The 20,010-nt window shown below is 54.3% G+C and overlaps 1 protein-coding gene and 1 pseudogene across 1 annotated transcript in view; both read right to left on the reverse strand.

Moving 5' to 3' along the window:
* The window catches only part of SDK1 (sidekick cell adhesion molecule 1), a 398,446-nt gene that overhangs the window by 253,352 nt on the left and 125,084 nt on the right, over positions 1–20,010 (reverse strand). The window lies entirely within an intron of this gene.
* Positions 3,927–4,052, reverse strand: LOC112475281 (annotated as a pseudogene).

Genomic DNA, 20,010 nt, shown 5'->3' on the forward strand with positions numbered 1-20,010 from the left:
CGAAAGGGCCCAGGGGAGCGGACCTACTCCCTCCCCAAAGCGATGTCCCTTCTCCTCGAGGTCAAGGGTCCCCAACCCCCGGGCCGTGGACCGGCCCAAAGCGAGGGTCCCCAATCCCTGGGCCATGGACCGGTACCGGTCCGTGGCCTGTAAGGAACCGGGCTGCACAGCAGGTGGGCAGCGGGCGAGCAGGCGAAGCTTCCCCTGGACCTGCATCTGCACCCCAGCGCCAGCGTCACCGCCTCAGATCATCAGGCCTTGGATGCTCATCGGAGCCCCGCTCCCTGGTCCCCACAAACGTTGGGGACCGCTGCCCTAGCTCACCCGGGCCAACTCGCCTCGACTCCACAAGCGGTCTCGGTGCGGCAGCGTTCGTGTGGACCCGCATCCCTGGCGGGGACGCGTTGTCCCGTCCGCCCGCACACGGCAGCCCTGCTCTGCCCACAGGTCTCGCCGCGGGATGGCAGCGCTCTGGGGCGCATGTTTCTCCTTCCGGGGGTGTCTGAAGCGGCCGTTTCGCTTCCACGTCCAGTCCTTTCCCACAGGCCACTTCTGTGGCCACGGTGGCTGCCTACGAGGGAGCTGGGGGACGTTCGGAGACCCCTCCCATGATGCGGGGGGCACGCCGCCCTACGCCGGCCCGTCCCCCCGACGAGCGAGGCTCTTCTTCAAAACACACGGCCTCGCCTCGGCCGTGTGATTGGCAGGTTTTCACATCGAAGGCATCACTTATCGAGATGATTATTCCTTTGGGATCAGTATTTTCAAAATGTAGCCCCGTTAAAGGGAACACTGGTGACAAAGCAAGAATATAAGCACATAATGCCAAGAAGCATCTTCATGGAAATAGGAATTATAAGTTAGTTTTAACTGAGATTTAGAGTATGTTAAGTGCTTATATTAACGTGAAGCAGAAATTAAATATGAGTTTCTTAATACATGTGAAAATAGAATAATCGCTTCATTAAAATGGTAATATCACCAAATAATTCAATTAATAAAAAACACTATCTCATGTCTTCAAGAGAGACATTGTCTACCAAAAGCTTATTATTCACGGTGGATAGCATCTTTGTCTGTTTTTAACAGATTTAAATACATTTTAATAAGACGATAATTTTCACTCTAACAAGTGAAATCTCCAACCTGTGTTGTATAATTTCGAATATCTAATAAAGCACATATAGGGTTTTTTTAGTCGGTCCAGCAGGTCTGGTTAAGAACTCAGACAATTTTTAGAAATAAAAATATTGTCTTATTTTTATGAATAATAAAATAATATACAACTGCGACAATAACAAAGCATCACTTCACTAATAACAAGTGAAGCAGATCACAGCCATGGTCCAAGTGCCACTTAGCCACACGCCAGGCACCATCACCTGCGCCACACACACGACCACCTAACGTGGAGAGCACCGTGTGACGCGCGTGGTGCCACCCGCCAGCCGGATGGGGGTGGGATGGGAGGGCCAGGCTCGAAGGTGGCGGCAGCCTCCAGGGCCACCTCCCCTGAGTGGCTTCAGCACAGGACGGTGACACCGTGGGAACTCACACGGATGCACAGAGGGGACCCCTGCCTGCCATGTCTGAGCTAGATGACATCCACAGAGGCGCTCTGCCTCCGGCCCCTCTGACATGGGGTCATCCGTCGTTTGGACTTGTGCAAGCACATGTCGCCCTTATTCTGAACTCCCCAATGCTCCCGCTAAGGCTGACACGGTCTGGGGAGGCCGGGCCGCTCCACAGGTACAGGGCCGCGGCTTTCCCGTTATACACCCCCGTGTGCGCTGCGGAAAGCTTTTAAAAAAGACATACTTACGATTTTACGCAGATAGGGATAACAGCAAGAAAAGAAAGAAAAGGAGCGACCCCACTGCCCAGGGGACTGGGTGTTGTCATTTAGGGAAAGGCTGCCACCAGCAATGTTCATACCTATTACCAAAATGCACCGCCCTGTCGGCATCGTCTGTCAAGACGAATTCTGTATCCTGCTTGAAGCTGAGATTCAGTCAGTACAAGGTTCAAAAGATCTGCCAAACTCATGATAGTCTCACAATATTCTCTGAAGTCAAAAAACTGCCCTTTTAATCAACAAATATAATATCAAACTCTTTAAACAGATTTTCCTCAAAATGATCTTTCTAAAGACTAATAAGCCAATTTTCCTACAAATACCTAAGAAGCTGAATTTCTTGACGTCTGAACTCGCGGTGCCACGCCAAGCTCTGTGCTGGCGAGATGCTGGCCCTAAGGACACAGGTCAGAGGAAGGTGTGTCCGGCCAGGTGGGGGGGGGGCGGGGCGCACCATCCGCTGGGTGACAGGCGGATGACAGAGGAAGGAGCCTGGGGACGGGTGTGAGTTCAGGAGAGAGGGGACTCCTGAGCCAGCTGGGAGACCGGAGGCAGAAACGAGGGGCGCGAGGGCATTCGCGGCCAGAAGACTGCGGCGGGGGAGGGGCACAGCAGTTTGGGGGGCGGGGGCCATTTTGGGGAAATGGAAACTCAGGCAGGAGCCTTAAACACCCGGCCTTGGGGCGGAGACTGTCCCGAAGAAGGGAGGGTCACGCGTTAGAAAGAGAACTCTGTCCTCTCCGAAGGTCGCCTGGGGGCGGCGGTGATTCGGGCACCTGCAAGGGGCTGCAGGGGAGGCCGCCGCGGGGGACCCGAGCGGTGGCCTCCCAGCCAGGCACCGGTGCCGCTGGCTTCGGAACGCCGAGCGTGGCCGGTTTCAAGGGAATCGGTTTCCAGAAATGCAACTTGCACACGTTTCTTTGCCAAAACCACCTGCCTGAGGAGCCCGGCCTGCGGGCCCCCACCGGCCCCCACCATCACCCTGCTCCGGCGCTAAATGCCGAGGGCATCCCTCCCACTGGGCCGCGCGTCCGGACTGGCCGCGTGGGAGGAGACCCTCTGGGCACCACAATGGAGAGACGGCTCGCCTTCCTTCCGCCAGGGCGCCAGAGCATCCCTGGCCTGGAATCCAGCCCACCAAGGGATGAGTTTGCAATTAAATTTTTACACGTTCGGTAATTATTTATGAAATCTGCGATACACTTACAGCATGCTGAGTGACTGTCTCCTACAAATCACAGTAATAATGCGATACGAAATTAATTTTAGCAGTTTACAGTCATTGGAAATAATTAACAAATTTCAAATACAATTTATAAATGTGCATGCGTGGGCACGTGTGTGTGTGCGCGCACACGCACACATACGGAGGACTACCTGCATATATGCTGCAGGAAAGTCTGATAGGGTGATTGATAAAAGTTTCTGAAGCCTAAAAACTGTATTAGGATAAAATTCTGTGTGTGCCGTGGGGAGGGGAGCAGAATTCAACAACCCTCCAGCACCACCTCCAAGTGTCGAAAAGGTTTTCGCATACTTTTAAATCGATGGTGGCATCAGATCACTACGGTACGTAGACGGTCCAGCAGATCCAACTCAGTAGAATGATCTAACAGTTTTATTTTTAAATGTCAATATTTATAATAAATATACCTGGCAATGATTTACACATAAAAACGTTTTAACATTTTCTTAAAAATGTATAAGGCGTTACACTGGCTTTCAAAGATTCTTCAGAAGGCAGAGAAGCAAAGCCTCTGAAGACCCCAGTTTGGGGGAGATGGGGAGAGCCAAGCCCGAGGTCGCAGGGCTGGGCTGGCGGCCGCACGCGGCAGGTTCAGACCCCCATCCTGCCACTTCTGGGCCTTGCGGGCCTGCCTCGTATTCAGCAGGTGCCGCTGTAAAGTGCCTCTCTCAGCGGGCACGTTACCAACCCCGATAATGCTAAACAAATACACACACACACACACACACACACACACACATTTTTTTTTTAGGCAAGAGGACCTTTGGTTGACCTCACAGATTGCAAGGACCTTATCAGCTTACAATCCCTTATTTTTTTTTTTTACACCTACAGCACCTGGTCTTCCTAGGTGGTCTCCCATCCAAGTACTAACCAGGCCCAGCCCTGCTTAGCTTCCGAGATCAGACGGGATCGGGCTTGTTCAGGGTGGCTAAACACATCACTATAAATGCTAAATGCAATCATTATTATGTCGGAAATAGAATCGACAGAAGTTTGGAAGGGGGTGGAGCTCGGGAAGAATTTAGGGTGACCCCATGATTCCTAGTTTGAGGATGACTCGGCTGGTAGCGAGGGGGCAACAGGCTGGGCAGGCGCTAAGGGCTGGGCCCACGCAGGCGCTGAGTGTGAGGAGTCTGCGGACCGCTGGCCACCGGGGCGTGTGTGTGCACGTGCCTATGCATGTAAGTGTGCATGGGCGTGCGTGCACGCGTGTGTGTGAGGCCCAGGAGTAGAGCTCGGAACCACAACGGCAGACTGGGGGGGTGGTCTCAGACACAAGCGACCGACTGACAGGAAAGGACCGTGAGTCCAGGGCAGCCCCTGACGCAGACGGCATGGGAGCGGGGAGCAGAAAGGGCTGGGTCTAGGAACGGTTCTGGGCGAGGGGCGCCAGAGAGCTCGGAACCCTGAGGACACGGGGTGCAGAGGACAGCAGCCCGTCCGGAGGGCCAGGAGATGGGGACCGGTGTGGAGCCCTGGGTGCGGGGACGGAAGGTCTCTTCACCCCTGGTGGTGGCTCCAGCTCCGGCAGGTGGGAGGCTGAGGCGGGAGGCCCAGGAGTTGGCTTATTGGAAAATAATCAAATTCCTTAAATAAATGTCCTTCTCTTTTTAAAATAAGAGGGCAGAAGCTCCTTAGCACACTTAGAACTCACGCTTTCTATTCTACTTGTTTTTACACAATAAACACGATTTGTAGCAAATCTACATTGAGGTTCCTCTAAAAGCATATTAGCTGCACCCCCGGAGGGGCGTGCCAGAGTACCTTTCTCTTCCTGTGTGTGTGCACACGCGCATGCACACACGTACGCACATGTGGTTAAAAAGGGAGAGCATCGTTTATCGGCAGCCTAAACTTATAGTTAATAAAATTTCTGGGGCCTGCTTTCTTCCAGCTATGTGCAAGTTACTCTCCTTTGCTTCAAACAGAAAAACATCTGCTTTACCAAGAAATACAAACCTCCCCTTCTTAAGTAATTGGGAATTTGGTCTAAAATTATTAAATTGGATTTTGTGAAGTTGTATAGGGGAGCAGCTCAAACGAAATATCATTTCTACTGAATTATTTCAGAAACCACAATTTCAATCTGTTTATACTGACGACCCAGTCGCCTCTAAATGCACCCAGTAATTTTCTCTATTCATTCAAATATGTTATTTTATTTTTTATATTTTTGGGCTTGTAAAGCAAGCAGCCTGTTCAGTGTTAAATAAACATTCACTGCAAATCGAACTTTTTAATCGACTGGGCTGCATCTGTGAAATACGCACACACGACAGAACCCCACCTGAAATGCCGAAGCGGGGGCCACCGCCTAAGGGACGCCGTCCAGAGCTGGTTCCTTTCGGGGCAGGTCTGTGCAGTCTGCGTCCCAGCGGCGGCCCATGCCTTCGAGGGCTTCCTAACTAACCACTGAGAGTCTCAGGTGAGGCTTTCCCCGCCTGGCACTGTCCAGCCTGAAGCAGGTCACCCCCCAAGGCCGCGCCCCGCCCCCCGCTGTCAGCTGTGCGAGTCTGGGAGCGCCTTCTGGGTCCCTGCCCTGACCCACACTGGCTCTGGGGACTGCCCTCCTCTAAAGCTGCACGGAGAACTGTCCTGCCACCTCCGGGCCAGGCCGGTGAGGCCGGCGAGCCCCCAGTCCATCCTCTGCTGTGTGACAACGCTGCCGAAACATGGCCTCGGGCCAGCAAAGCGCTAGGTCAAAGCCTTGCTTTCAAACAAGGAGGACAGCAAAACGCTCGCTTGGCCGTGATGACGGGGTTAACGCAGGGCCCGCTCACAATGGATTTTCAATACAGGATGGTATGTTTTATAAAAATTAGCTTCTTGTTTAATCGGACACACTGGGAAACGCGGTGGGGAAGTCAGCGTGACTGGTCCCCAAGGCCTTAGGCACACAGCAGTGCCCTGCGCGTGGGGCCTGGGCCGGCCGGCTGCTCTGCTCAGTGGTGCTTAAGGTTAAAGGAATTTCTCTCTCTCTCTCTGAATTCGTTACAGAAATTCTAGTTTAAGGACGGAGAGTTTTCCTTGCTTTAGTGAAACTCTGTTGCGAAAGAGCTTAAGTTGCAGGAAGCTGAGCATCTGGGGAACAAGGTCGATGAAGATGCCCAGCCCGACGGTCCCCCAGAGCCGGTCGGCACGTCCCAGGTCCCAGCAGCTGGCCTGGGGTGAGCTCCACCCCCTACCCTCTGCTCCCCGCTGTGTGAGCAGTCCCCTTTTCCCTAGGCTGTTACTAGTTAGAAATTTGATTGGCATCCTATACCGTGCTAAGAAAACGTTGCATCACTACGATATTTATATAAACCTTTGTACAGATCCTTCGCACATCTAGCCTATAAAAGTGTACTTAGTTTTGTTGGGCTCATAAAACGAAAGCTTAGCATTCACCTGGTTCAAACTCCTGATTTTACAGAGGAGAAGACTTGGCAGATGACAAGGCAAAGCCCCCAGACCCTCGGCAGATGACAAGGCAAAGCCCCCACGGCGTCGCCACATGGCGAGCTCTCTCTGAAACCAGCTCGGGCTCCGAGTCCTGGGGCCAGCTCTGTAATAGGCCCTTTTGTAGAAGCACGTCTGAGCGCCCGTGATAATATTGTTTCACTTCTAAAAGAAACTAATTAATTTTCATCAAAAGCATTATGAGTAAAAAAAATCAGATGTGCTGAAAAATGAATTAAAACTAATGAAGGAATATCATCAATTGAAAACAGGTTGATTTTGGTTAATTCAGAGAAGAAAGAGCCAAGCCCTATTTTGTAGGGATAGAATTTTAATAATTTCTTCTCCAGAATAAAAGTTCTTTTTTGAAAACGGCTAGAGACAAAGTTAATAAATCGCACCCCATTGTGGGCACAGAGAAGACAGTCTGAAGCTGGACTCTCGACCCGGCCAGAACACGCAGCAGCACGAGCCCGTGCCACGCAGACCTCCGAACGGGGTGCACGTCCACACAAGGCCAGCCCCCTAAGTCCAAATGGACTGAAGAGGTTGCAGCAGGTGCTGGGTGCACCGTCACCAGGTGGGGATGGAGCGGGGCCACCTTCCTGTCCTCGGTTGACATGTGTTCTTCGTCTCCTTCCTCAAAGGGATGAGTTTGGCGTACGCTGGACCCTCTCACGTCACAGTGGGTTCCTGGCTGTTCTGGTGTCTCCCAGGGTGCAGGGCCTGGGGCAGCAGGGCCTACGGGTGAGGGACAGGAAGCACGGCCCAGAGCTGGTCAGTGGGAGCCGGGTGCGGGACCGCCGGTGGCTCTGCTCTTCCCCTCCGCCACTGTCCCTGGGGCCGTCCCCGAGGGGCCTGTCATGCAACCACATGTTCGGCCGGAGCCAACACCTCGCCGTCCATGCCATCTGTGAACCGGCGTCGGCTCTGCCCTCCTTTGCCAGTGGGTTGTAAGACCCCTGCCCACTGAGGCTAAAGTCACGAGATGCGGAGAGGGGTCAGTGCTGAGGAGTGGGTGACGTGGGAGTCACCTCTCATGTAACTGACTCCTGCCCCCTTAACCCGCTGGGGCGTGGCGTGGGGGACCATGTCCCCTCGACCATCTTCATGACTTGGGGACCCTGACGATGCCGGGCCCAGGCTGAGCAGTTCTGGGGCCTGGTCACTCGGTGCCCGGCGTCCAAGAGGATCCAGAGACTCCTCAGGGCAAGATGTCCGTCCTCCCAAAGAGAGAGCCACTCTGCTGGGAGCGAACGGCCTGGTCCGGACCGCCAGGGCCCCGAGCTCGGCTCTCCAACGGGCCCGCCAGAGCCGCATGGCTCCCCTTCCCGAGGACACCTCTGCACCACGAGGTCTGCTGGATCCGGTCACAGGAGCCGCCAGAAAGTCTCCCCTGGGTGTGCCGGGTGGCCCTCTCTTGACCTGGCTCCCGTCCCCCCAAAACCAACGGCCTCAAGATCGCTGGACAGACTCACAGTTCCCAAGGGCTGTACGTGCCCGTGGCATAAGGGAAGAAGCAAGACACTGTCCGGTCACGCCTGCAACAAACCGAACGTGCCCTGGGGGCCCACGGCGAGGGCGGGTGCCCTGGGCCTGGGGACAGGGGACGCTGGTGATGACAGCTTCAGCAGCAGTTCTCATTAACCTGGGCCTCTAGGTATTAACTCCTGGCCGTCTCCCCGAATTAGCTTGAGGCCCACGCAGATGCTCTCTAGAGCAGTGCTTCTCAAATTTCAGTGAGCGCCAGATCGCCCGGAGAGCTTGTGGAAACACAGGTTCCTGGGCCCTGCTCCCAGGGAGTCTGGTCAGCAGGTCTGGGGTGGGACCCTGAGGGTCTGCACGTCTGGCAAGTGTCCAGGTGACGCTGACCCGCAGGTCCCCGGACCACGCTGAGCAGTCCCGCTCCGGGACTCTGCTCCTCACCCCGCAGCATCGGCGTCGCCGGGGAGCTGTGAGAAGTGTTGCTGTTCCCGTGCTTTACTGTGCCTGTCAATCACCTGAGCATCATGCTGAGATGCAGACTGTTTCTTCGGCGGGATGGAGATGGAGGCCCAGCACCTGCACTTATAACAAGCTCCCACGATGACGCGGAGGCTGCTGGTCCCAGCACCAACTCTGAGCCCCGTCCACATAATAAAATCGCCTGGGTGCTTTGAAAATGCCCTGGACCGGCTCAGGCGATTTTCATGGGCATCAGGCTTAGGAAACAGTGTCATATACTGAAAATATCTTTATTCTGGTTTGTCACTTTTCCTAAGATTATCCTTCAATGTCCTGGCTCAGCGCCTTTTCAAATGTTGCATGGTTCGCCCTCGGTCAGTTTGCTCCTCCAGGGTCCCCACTGGCCTAGCGCCCCCTGCAGGCCAGTCTAGGGTCCTCGCTTCCCCTCCTCCCCTCCCTCCGTTTCGACTTTTTGTGTCCAAACCAAGCGTGCAGGCAGGTCTCATTACCTCCTTCACTGGACACGGACTTCAGATGCTTTTGCCCGTAGAGCCCGTAAAAGAATTCGGAAAAACTACATCCCCCTTCTGTGTTTTAAGAGTACGTTTAAATATTCACGTGTAATTCCTAGAGCATTTTAAATATAACTTTAGGTCCCTCTTTTAACTGTATCCAAAAAGCCCACTGTGGCGGGCTACCCACCGCCATTCATTTAAAAATCTGCCTTTAATAACGGGATGTTTTACATTTTCTCTTTTCGGTCCTTGCACGATATTTTATTTACTGTAGAATATGTCAGGCTCGAAAGTCTTTTGTTCTGTACCATATTTCTCCATACGAGAAGAGAGAGATATTTTACTAATGTTTTTGAATTCCTGTGACTCTAAAACTCTAAATGTTAAAAGAAAAAAATTCTGGGTTGGCTATCCATTATAATTATTGTTAATAATAATCAAACCACCACACATCATTACAAATTTTGACCCATATTGAACATAAAAATTAAATTTTCTTGAAAATGCATCTTTTAATGAGATAAATGGGACTGATATTTTTAAATTAGCTCCTGTATTTTTGGACGAATGTTACTTCTAACTAAAACGAGAAAGCTTTCAGCCCAGCGCAGCGCCCGAAACAGAGCAGGACAGGCGGGGGCTGCGTTCTTCCGGGGGCTGGGGACGAGCAGATGCCATGGGGATGAGCGGCGTCTCCTCCAGCTACTTGCTGTCACGAGGGGGCTGGATCTTCAGTGCCCACAGGTGTCCTCTGGCCCGTAGAGCCGTTGGTTTCCTGAGCAGGTGCGTGCGGGCCCTCGGCGTGGGCAGAGCCTCACTTGTGCCCTGGCAGTCAGCACCGTGTGAGCAGAGATGCTTCTGCTGACCACAGGTGTCTGTCCCTCAGTCGGGGCGGCCTCCTGCCCAGCTCTTCAGCAGCTCCTGCACCTAACTTCTGGGTCTGGTTCACGGTCAGCTCCTCAGGGCAAAGCTACCCAGGCCCACGCTGGGCCTGGCGCCCCCGCGCAGGGGCCTATGCTTGTCCTGTTCACGGCCGCGGAGCATCTGCTCTAACCACGTCTCTATGACCATTGTGCCCCTGACTCCGCTCACCATGCGACGCTTAGCATGAGCTGGCGTGCCAGAGACCCTTCTAAGTGACTGTGGGGAGGGATCAGGCCCGCCACGTGCACCCAGGCAGGCTACGCACGCCACGCCCTGAGCGGCCACTGGCACTGACTCTGCAGACCTCGAAGGGCGCCCAAGTGGCGGGCGGTCACGCTCGTGGCAGGAACGTCCCCTGCACACGCTTTCTGCAGCCACAGGCCTCTGGTCTACCACCCTGAGTGCGTACGTACCTTGCTCATATGTACGGCCACCATGGGGACCTGCGAGCCAGTCTCACTGGTCACCACGGGCTCTTACACCCCAGATAATGCCAGAAGCACGTGGAGACAAACGGGTCACGGGGACAGTGCCAACGGGGTAGTGAGCGTTCTCACAGAACCGCCCTGTCCCAGACGGGAGCCTCTGGCCACACGAGGCCACTGCGTTTAAACGGACTGAAATGAAATACAACGGAGATGCACTTCCTCAGTCACACCGGTTACTCCCGTCCCGCTCAGGGCTTCGCACTGTGCAGTACGGACAGAGGACACTCCGGCACACAGACACTCCTGCTGGGTCACGGTCACGGCTCAAATGCCTCCAAGCAAACGGCTAATGTGCAGGAACCAGGCGAGGAGCCAGGACATTCTCCCCAAAGAGGAGGTCTGTTGACACCCACACCCGATGTCCCTCGAGAAAAAGGGGACCTGACCTCTCACTCCAAAACGCCTGCCCCGTGCTGCGCTTTAAGTCTGCAGGAATTCAGAACTCCCCACATTTCCCCAAAGCAAAGAACAGTGCACGCCCGGGAAAATGGGGTGCACCCCGCCCTTCCAACTGGGGTGTGGCCCCGGCCTGACCACCTTGTCAGATGTTTTTAACACTGGAAGTTTCCTTCACCTTTTGAGGATCGACTCGCGTATTTTGAAGATTTGCCTGGCTCGGCGAAACGCAGTGAAGAAGCCAATGTGAAGAACCCACAGACGGCAGATTTGGGCTCCTCACCTGGAGGGCACTGACCCCAGTGAAAGAGACCACGAGAGGGATAAGGAACGGTCACTGCTGTGGCCTGAACCGTGTCCCTCTAAGACACGTGTGCTGAAGCCCTGATACCCAATCTGACTGTATTTGAAGACGGGACCATGAAGGGGCGATTAAGGTAAAGTGAGGTAACAAGCGTAGGGCCCTAATTCGATGAAACTGGTGTCCTTAGACGAGGAGGAAGACACACCCGATATCTGTCCCCCACCTTTACGCACAGAGGAAAGGCCGCGTGGGCACACGGGGGGCAGGCGGCCATCTGCAAGGGAAGAAGAGAGGCCTCCCCAGGAACTAGCCCTGCCGGCGCCTTGACCACAGACTTCCAGGCTCCGGAACGGTGAGAAAAGCCCTATGTGCTGTTTGAGCCGCCCGGTCCACGGTGTCTCGTTAGCCAGCTCTGGCTGCCACCGCGGGTTTAACTAGCGCATCTGAGTCACCTTGCGTGCGGCTATACACGTTATACACGTAACTTCAGACGTCACGAGGAGATCAGCTTTTACCAGCGACACGTGGAGCGGCCGAGCGGTGAAGACGACGTCGACGGCCCACGCGCAACGCGCTCGTTTCTCAAACCGCGGTCTGACGCCCTCGTGGGCCACAGGCACTGGCGTCGCTTCCCGGGGCTCGGCCTGTCCCGCCCACAGAAGGGCCCCGCTCATGACAGTTCGTGCCTGTGTCCCAAAGGCTGTAATCCCCCGACCAGAATTAGTTCTATTTTTAATATAATCCGGCTCTGGATATTTCTCCGTATTTTCTTTACGTAAGTCTACACTAACAGTCACGTAAATGAGAACTATTGTAAACTCTTCACCAAAAAGTGTTTCTTCAACCATCTTACAAATCTTTACTTTATCAACCCCGGCGCGGGACTAGGAAATCGAGGTGCGTGGGCAGACGGCCCCTCCCTAACTCAGGGCGTCCCGTGCCACATTAGAGGTGCTCGTTCATTTTCTCCTCCCGTCAGCACGATCTCGGACGCAGTGACCAGTCTGCCTCGATCACTGCACATTCCTAATGCCCAGCAAGTGCTGGCGCTTACTAACACTCGGCACATACATGCTGAGTGGACAAATCAGTAGATGGATTCATGATGGATAGACGGCCAGATGAAGGGACGGATAAATATTCCGGAAGGATCAAGGATTGGAGCTAAATGTTCAGGGACAGGAAAGAACCCGAAGTACAGAAAGGAGGTAAAATGATTTTCCGGGTAATGGAGGAGAACCTGCCTCGGGTTAGGACGTGTAAGGAGACAGGGTAATCTAATTTCCAGTGAAAACGCTCACGACGCAGGGGACCCTCAGGACACGATGTCCCAGGCGCTAGGGCAGAGGGGGCCGAGCTCCACCCGCCGTAACCAGGAGCAGCGTGATCAACCGGGTAAGTGAGGTTAAGGCACAGAGGGAAGGTGGAGCCCGATGGGCCGAATGAAGTCATAAAACAGCTGAAAAGTCCGTCGGTAACTGAGAAGATGCTCCGAGCCAGGTCGTCCGTCTCAGAGTAGCTGATCGAATCAGACAAAGAAGTTAAACAATAAGAAGACAATCAGAATCGTCGTGGATTTCAAATCACGCCATCCGGCTTTCCGCTCAGCAACGACCGGGGCTCAGATCCATTCAAGGCTGGAGGCTCAGATCCGGGGCTGCCAACGCTCGCCTGTTGATCAAAGGCGATACTTAAACTCACAAGAATGAGCAAGACGCCCAAGGAGGAACGAGGCGGCAGGAAACCAAACGACACGCTGTACAAAGGCCTGAATACGTGGAAGCCCCAGCTGGGGGAGGAGGGCAGAGAGGGGCTGCCAACGCCGAGAGGGGCTGCCAACGCTCGCCTGTGAGCTACGAGAGGGCAAGGCCGGTCCCTGGAGGCCGGGGTCGGGGAGCCCCAGAGGCAGAGTGAGACGGGGTCCTCTGCGGCCGTGAAGAACACGGATGGGAAGCCGAACAATGCGCTGGGTCCCCTGGGACTGTCACGCATGCACCGAGCGAGCAGCCGCTGAGGCCCTCTGGTTTCTCCGTCCTCTTGGAGCTGCTGGGGAAATGAGGGACACAGATCTCCCACTCGGGGGCGACAGGCACTGCGCGCGGGGTGGGCTGCGGGAATGGCGAGAGGGACGTCTGATTCCGGAGCGCGCTGGCGCTGGAGACCTTCGCGAACGAGAGCCAGCCTCGTGTGATTCGACCCCGTCTGATGAATGTAGCCACAGAGTGACGCCCTGACGGGGAGCCATATCGGAGCCTGTGGCACCTTCCGGGGCCAGTGAGGGAGCGGCACGGCGTGGGCATTTAACCGCGGATGGGACTCGGCGTGACAGCAGCCGCCGTCAGTAAAACGAGCGAGCGAACACACCCCCGCCCCACGGGGCCAGCTGAGTGGGCTGCCACTGCCCCGCCGTCGTCCCTAGCTCCAAAGCCTGCTCTGAAGTCCACACTGGAGACCGAAATGGGAAAACGGTCATTATTCCCTTAAGACTCTCCCCAGAGATCGCGTACTCCTGGGTTTTCTCTGTACTGTGCTCCCTGGGGAAGTCGAGCCTCGTGGGCACCAGGCTTCGTGGGGGCCGTGCGGGTCCACGATTCTCAATGAGTCTCAATGATTCTCGCGTCTCAATGATCCTCTAAGGCCTCGTGAAATCGTGACCTCGGAACCCGTGTTACGAAGCTACGCCCTCCAACGGCCTGCTTCGCCTAGCATGGAGCCCCGCGGGGCTCTGAGAGGCGCTGACTTTGTGCCAAAGAGGGTTTTCCTGAAGATCATCAAAGGTGAGTGGGTCTAGGCAAAATAATTACCCGAAATGACAAAGAATCGCAGGCAGAGACCACTGCGGAGGCCGCGCTGGGCAGCACACGCAGAAAGAGCCTACGTCTCGAGACGCATTTCTGGCTCCTGTTATTTCTGATATAAATTCCTTTTTTTACACCTCAGATTCAAAGCATTCTTGGAAAAGGATCACTCTGGGTTTGGTAACGGTCGTCCGAGGGGCTAAGGGGCCTTCGCGTGAACAGATACTTCACCTGATTTTCTTAACGCTTGATTTAGTATTCCCAGCCACACTGTAAAGATCTGCAATTTTAATGAGCTGCTGTAATTGCCTTCTATAAGAGCCAAAAGAACATCATTTTCAGTGGTCAGTAATAAAACATTACGACTAAGTGGTAAAGGCAGGACTGAGGGTCACCAGAAGGTGACCGCTTGTTAGGCGTCACACACGGAAGCGGCGGTCAGACGAAGAACTTTCAACGTGGCTTTACAAATCGAAAACGGTTTCGCACGACGAATAGTCCACAATGTAGAGTTTGAAAACCTCGACAATTCTAAAGAGAAACGAAACAGGTCTTCCTTAGTTAGCGGCTTCAGACTACAAACTCGTCCGTAAAAGGAAAAGGAGTCTTGGGAGTGGAGGGACTTGGCTGACACCAGGAACTGACCAGTGACCACCTGTGCTCGGCCACGAGTGACTCTGGGTCCCCTAAACTCCACTCGAAACCGCGACGGTCCTGCGGCCTCGTCCCAGCGATAAACGCCGCTCCGCTCCCGGTCTCCCCAGACGGGATGCGTGACAGGTGGACGCAGAGTTCGTGGAGCGATGACGAGGAACCTAACTCCCCACGGTCCCCGTCTGTGCCCGCCCCAAACCCCCTGTCTGTCCACATCACTGACTGGGAGGCGGACGAGGCGGTTCGGTGACCGCACACCCAGGGCACCGGGGCCAGGCGGACACTGCCTGCGTCCCTCTCGGTGCAAGCTTTGAAACGCCACGTTTACGTATCATGAGCCTATCATGACAGGATCGAAAGTTCTCGAAAGTGGCTGTTCAGGAAGTGGCTGTTGGCTAAGGTTAAGAAATTAAGTCTCCGAGTCAAGGGTAAGAGCCATCGGGGTCACTTCTCTTTACAGCCCTGCAACAGCCACGATTAAAGGCCTATGTGCAAACATCTGAGTCTAATATTCAAATTGGTACGTTTGACAAGGGGGCAAAAGGAGAGATGGTTTGGAGAAATTATTAAAGTTAAGCTTGGCGGAGTTTGTGAAAAATCTGATCAGGCAAATCACAGCCAAATGCTAATTTGTGCCCTTAAATAATCAAGCCATAATTGAGAGCAGTAAATGAATACTTATGGCTCATTTACTGCAGCCAGTGGTCAGCTCTGCTCGGCGTTTGCACTCTCCCGAGGGAGCATGCCCCTTGCTCCCTGGGCGTGGCTTGCTCACCGCCCAGCAGGCTGACCTTAATGCCTGGAGGCAGGGAGTGTAAAGTCAGTCTCGGGAACCCCCTGGGACAGGCCCTGTCTTCCTTTACAGCCCACGTGGTGCCTAACGCACTCCCCTTGATAACAGGACCCTGTAGCCATTAGCACTGTGACTTACTGTTACGATGTTCTGACTCCAGTCTCGGCGGGTGGACCCCCAGGTTGGCCTTCTTCTCGGGCTCCTACCCTTGGGCACACGCTGACATCGAAGCATGTCCCGCCTCCAGGACCGGGGCTGTTCCCTATTCACAGGGCGATCCAGCAGGTCCGGGGCTCAGCTAAACCTTGGCTTGAATCCCAAGTCCCCACCTACCATTCCTGTGATTTGGGTCAGTGACCTCACTTGTTAGTGTCGCATGCCCTGAGCTTGAGACAGGGCTGACGGCTAACTCAGGGGCTACTACGCTTGTGAAGCCCTAGCTGGAGCCTGAGGACCGTCACCGCCCTGCTCCTCTGTGCCCTGGAGAATCAGCAAGACAGTCCGCTCGCCTGTGAGCTACCATGGCGGCTGACGGGGCCTGGGACACGTCGTGGTCCTGCATCGCCTGGACGAATTCTTACAGCCGCGTACTTTTCCCAGTCTAAGCTGCTATCAACATAGACTCGAAGGACCACAAAGAATACCGTTTCTAGTGTATTTTAATATTCTAATATTCTAAGGTATTTTAATAAAACTAGGCAGCGCTCTTCACATGGATCCGACAGAAACTGAATATTTGATAGAGAAGATCGAAGAATTTCAAACACATCATTGCTCCTCCTACAAATCTTTTCCTCATTTATTATACTCAATGATTCAAAGCATTTTATTGATCACCCTTTTATAGCCTCTGAAAAGGAATATATATATAAATTAAAATTTTCCCAGCAATCCCAGGGCTCTGGGTATAAAAATTCTTTTTCTCTTGGATTGAGTTTTATTACAATTATTATTTGCACTCAGTCGAAACAAATAAATGGAACAAATTTTGATGAACATTGTCTATGCAATGAAACCCACTGGGAACGCACGTCTCACGAGGCTCGTCTGAACCCCAACACACTCTTCCTTCCTAGAGACACAACTGCTGTGACATGCTGTTCACGCAGAAAAGCAGATGAAGATGGAAGGAATCAGAGAGATTGTTCTCACTTCCGTAAGTTCCTCTGAGGACACAAAGTCACGCGGTCATGTATTGGAAGAGGCTGCTGTTCCGGTGACAAGTGACCCTGAAGCCTCGCGCTCAGGGGGCCTGGCCGCACGTGCCCATTCGAGAGTCCGTGTGTCCCTCTCGAAGCTCCGCATGCGTGGCCCTCACAGGGGAGGCAGCACGGAGGGGACATGCTGGCTTCCAAATGTCTGGCCTGGGAGTGACGCACTTCACTCCGCTTGCATTTCATGGATTGGGGTTAGTCACGTGGGCCCCGTATGTCTTCCTGAGGACGCCACCCCAGTGAGCACTTGTCGAAGTTATTCATAATAAACTGTCGGCTGACAACGTGGTCGGGGCCTGCCTTGTTTTGCGGGCAGCAAGGAAATTTCACAAAGCGATTTACTCCCCAGTTATCAGAGTACTTCCCTGCCTCACGTCTGGCGAGAGTATGTCATCCGCCATGTGGCACCTGGCTGTTCATCCCTCAGATGACGCCTGAATTAAGGACTCGGGTGCAGGGGGCCAGGTGCCCGTAGGAGGTGGGCAGTGGAGAGAGGAGCCCCCTGAAGCCCGCACCCCAGGCACATCTGACTTTAGAGAGCACAGGGAAGCTCCTGGAGCAAGGACCGGGGGGCGCATTCACCTGCCCGCCCCCCGGATCTCTGACTGTGCCCTGAGAGCCTCCCGCGTGGACACTGCTGGTTCGGGAGATGGGGGCCACCAGGCGACGCCAAACTTGAGAAAACTGGAGGGCAAATTACAATTCGCGGTTTAACCCAGTTCCCTAGGATTTACTAAGCGTGAAATTAGCTGAAATAAGCTGCGAGGGGGAAGAAAGCGTGGGGTGGGAAGAGGGGTCCGGGCGGAGAGACAGGGACCGGGGCAGGGGCGCCCCGCTCTGCCGTGCGGGGCGGGCAGCATCCGGGCCGCGTCTGTCTGCAATCGCTTTGGACTTTCTTCCCCGCTTCACTGAAGTCTGGGTGGGAATCGCCAGTTGCATTCCCATCCCGTCCCCAAACTCACTCACCCGTCACATACGCACGCATCTGGGATTGAGGAGCGAAGTATGAAACTGGCCTTTTGAACTGAAACCGTAAGAAGAGAACTAATCCTGTAATGCCGTCATGCAGACCGGGTCCATCAGTGGGGTGGCCCCGTGTCGGACGCCGTGTGCCGACTGCCCCGGGGGAGCCCTCGAAACGCTCACTTCCAAGGAGGCGGACAGGACACCTGCATGTGTCCGTGTGCTTTCGGGACCGTCCAGGGGGCTGTGCGTGCTTGCCCCGCGCCTGCTGGGCGGCTTCGTGCATCTGTGCACCGACGGGGCAGGCTGCGCTGGCCTGAGCTTCACAGGCCCCGGCAGTCTCGGTCATGCGGATCGGCTAAACCCATCGCTGGAGGGCAGAGTACACGTCCTGTTTCAGTTTCTGACCCTTCTGGCAGTAAAGTCCTGGACGACCTAGGAAGCTACAGCTGGATTCTACACTGGTCATTTACGACACGGACACCGCCTTCAGCCTGGTTTTCGCTAACGTTTCAAACGCCCCCGACTGCTTCGGGAATCCAGCCCAGGCCAGGGACAGCCGGAGGCAGAGGCCTGCCTGCTCTCTCTTTAACGCTCAAGAAAGTAAGCGAGAATTATAGCCGGGCACACAAAAGCCGTGCCGTACAGGGCTGTCCTCTGGGATGACTGTCCCTGCCATCGTCCTCAGGAATCCACTTCCAACTTCTAAACACATATGAGGCCCACGGCTACACTAGCATTACAGAGGACAAAAGGATGTTAAGTGGTCTTCAGAATGAAAAGCCAGGTTCGCAGCCCGAAGGAGGGTCAGGTGGAACGACGTCCCGTCTGTGAATGCTGTTTGAAGAGACGCTGAGATGAGAGAGGCAGAGGGACAGGGGGCGAGGCCACGCCTCCTCCATCCCCGCCCGTCCCTCGCGTGGGGTGTCATTACGCTGGACGCTGTGAGCGCCGGGCAGAGCCGACGAGCGGTCCCCACACGGACGTGGCACTCCGTCGACGGTCGATTGATCACCGGACGGGATTCTTCTTATGTCGCAACTCTATCCTTTTCCTTTTCCTTAAGAAGAAACTCCTACCGCGGGAATTCGGGTGGAAGATCGGATCCGCCAAAGTGAACTCGATGCACGATCTTCAAAGCGAACAGGCCGAACGGGCTGGCAGGTTTATAAAGCTCGCCTGGGTCTGACCTCGGAATGGAAATGTCGACTCTTAGACGGGTTGGGCCCATTTTTCTTTCTCTGGCAAGCACCTGAGCTGCGGGAGCCAGCCATGAAAAATTCATGCAGGACGCCTCGCGGTACCACCTCTGTCCTTAGCACCTGCAGGCTTGGCGCCACATTAGAACTTCAAAGCCAGTCCGCCCCTGAGGTGGCAGCCAGCTTCCACCCGGAGCGGGGGAACGGGGAGTTCAGAAGGCCTCTGCCTCCCGACCGGACCTATCTCTGCAGAGCAAGTTGTGATTTATCTCCTTAACCACACACAAGGGCAGAAATGTCCAGGGATAATCACGCCGGCTACTAAACGCGCACACGACAGCAGGAGGCATCGTTACGAGCCGGCGTTCCACTTCTAATTGTCACGCTGTTCAAAAAACTTATTTACTTTTCGCTAAACCCTCTTTATCTTTGGCTTCCCATAAGCTTTAAGTGCAGCCAAAATGTTACCAGTTGACGAGGTGGAGAGGTTTTGAATGCTCAAGTTCACTGCTGTTCGGAAAAGCACACCATGTCCTCTTGCTAGCTGGGTGAGAGCAAGCCGCCCACTGGGATGCTCTGAGACCAGGCTGGCCTCTGCGTACTGCTACACCGCACCCCAAGCTGTCGCTGCTCACAGGAAACCAGAGCCGGGGCCGCACGGCAGTCCCCGTGTTTAAATTAATTCTAGTACAATCCACCCGGAATTTCATTTCCAGTGCCTTACAAACCCAATCGTCTTCACTACATAAAGTTTCCCCACTTTAGTCTCCCGATGCTGAGCACAGATTTGTCTTTGTTAATTGATAATGGGCTGTAGTAGCTTCTGATTCTTCGGAAATGCTGCCTGGCAAGCATTTCAAACTTTTCATCAGTCTTGTTTGGTGTTTTATTTTACAAAGTCTACATCAGAAAAAAGAGACGTTTCGGTCTCCGGAACTCACTGTACCTTCCCACCAGCATGAGCAGGTCCTGGGGACATCGAAGGGGACCCTGGAGAGGTGACGTGCCCGGCCATGTCTCCGGGCCTCTAGGGACGCTGGCAGCCGGGGTCTGGACCACAGTGTGCCACTCGGAGCCCTTATGGACGTCCAGAATGAGCAAGACTTAACGCACTGTTACGGGGTCTCTGTGGACTTATCAAGGCTTCGGTCTTTAGACGTTTTCGAAATAGAACTTCCAGTGAGAAAATGCATAATTGGGCGCCATTTAACTTTTAGCTAAATCCAACATGTCAACAGGAAGGTTCTCGGAAGAATTAAAACGAGGCTGTTTCCTC

Source organism: Pteropus alecto, unplaced genomic scaffold (genome assembly GCF_000325575.1).
Source record: "Pteropus alecto unplaced genomic scaffold, ASM32557v1 scaffold40, whole genome shotgun sequence".
Lineage (NCBI taxonomy): Eukaryota > Metazoa > Chordata > Mammalia > Chiroptera > Pteropodidae > Pteropus > Pteropus alecto.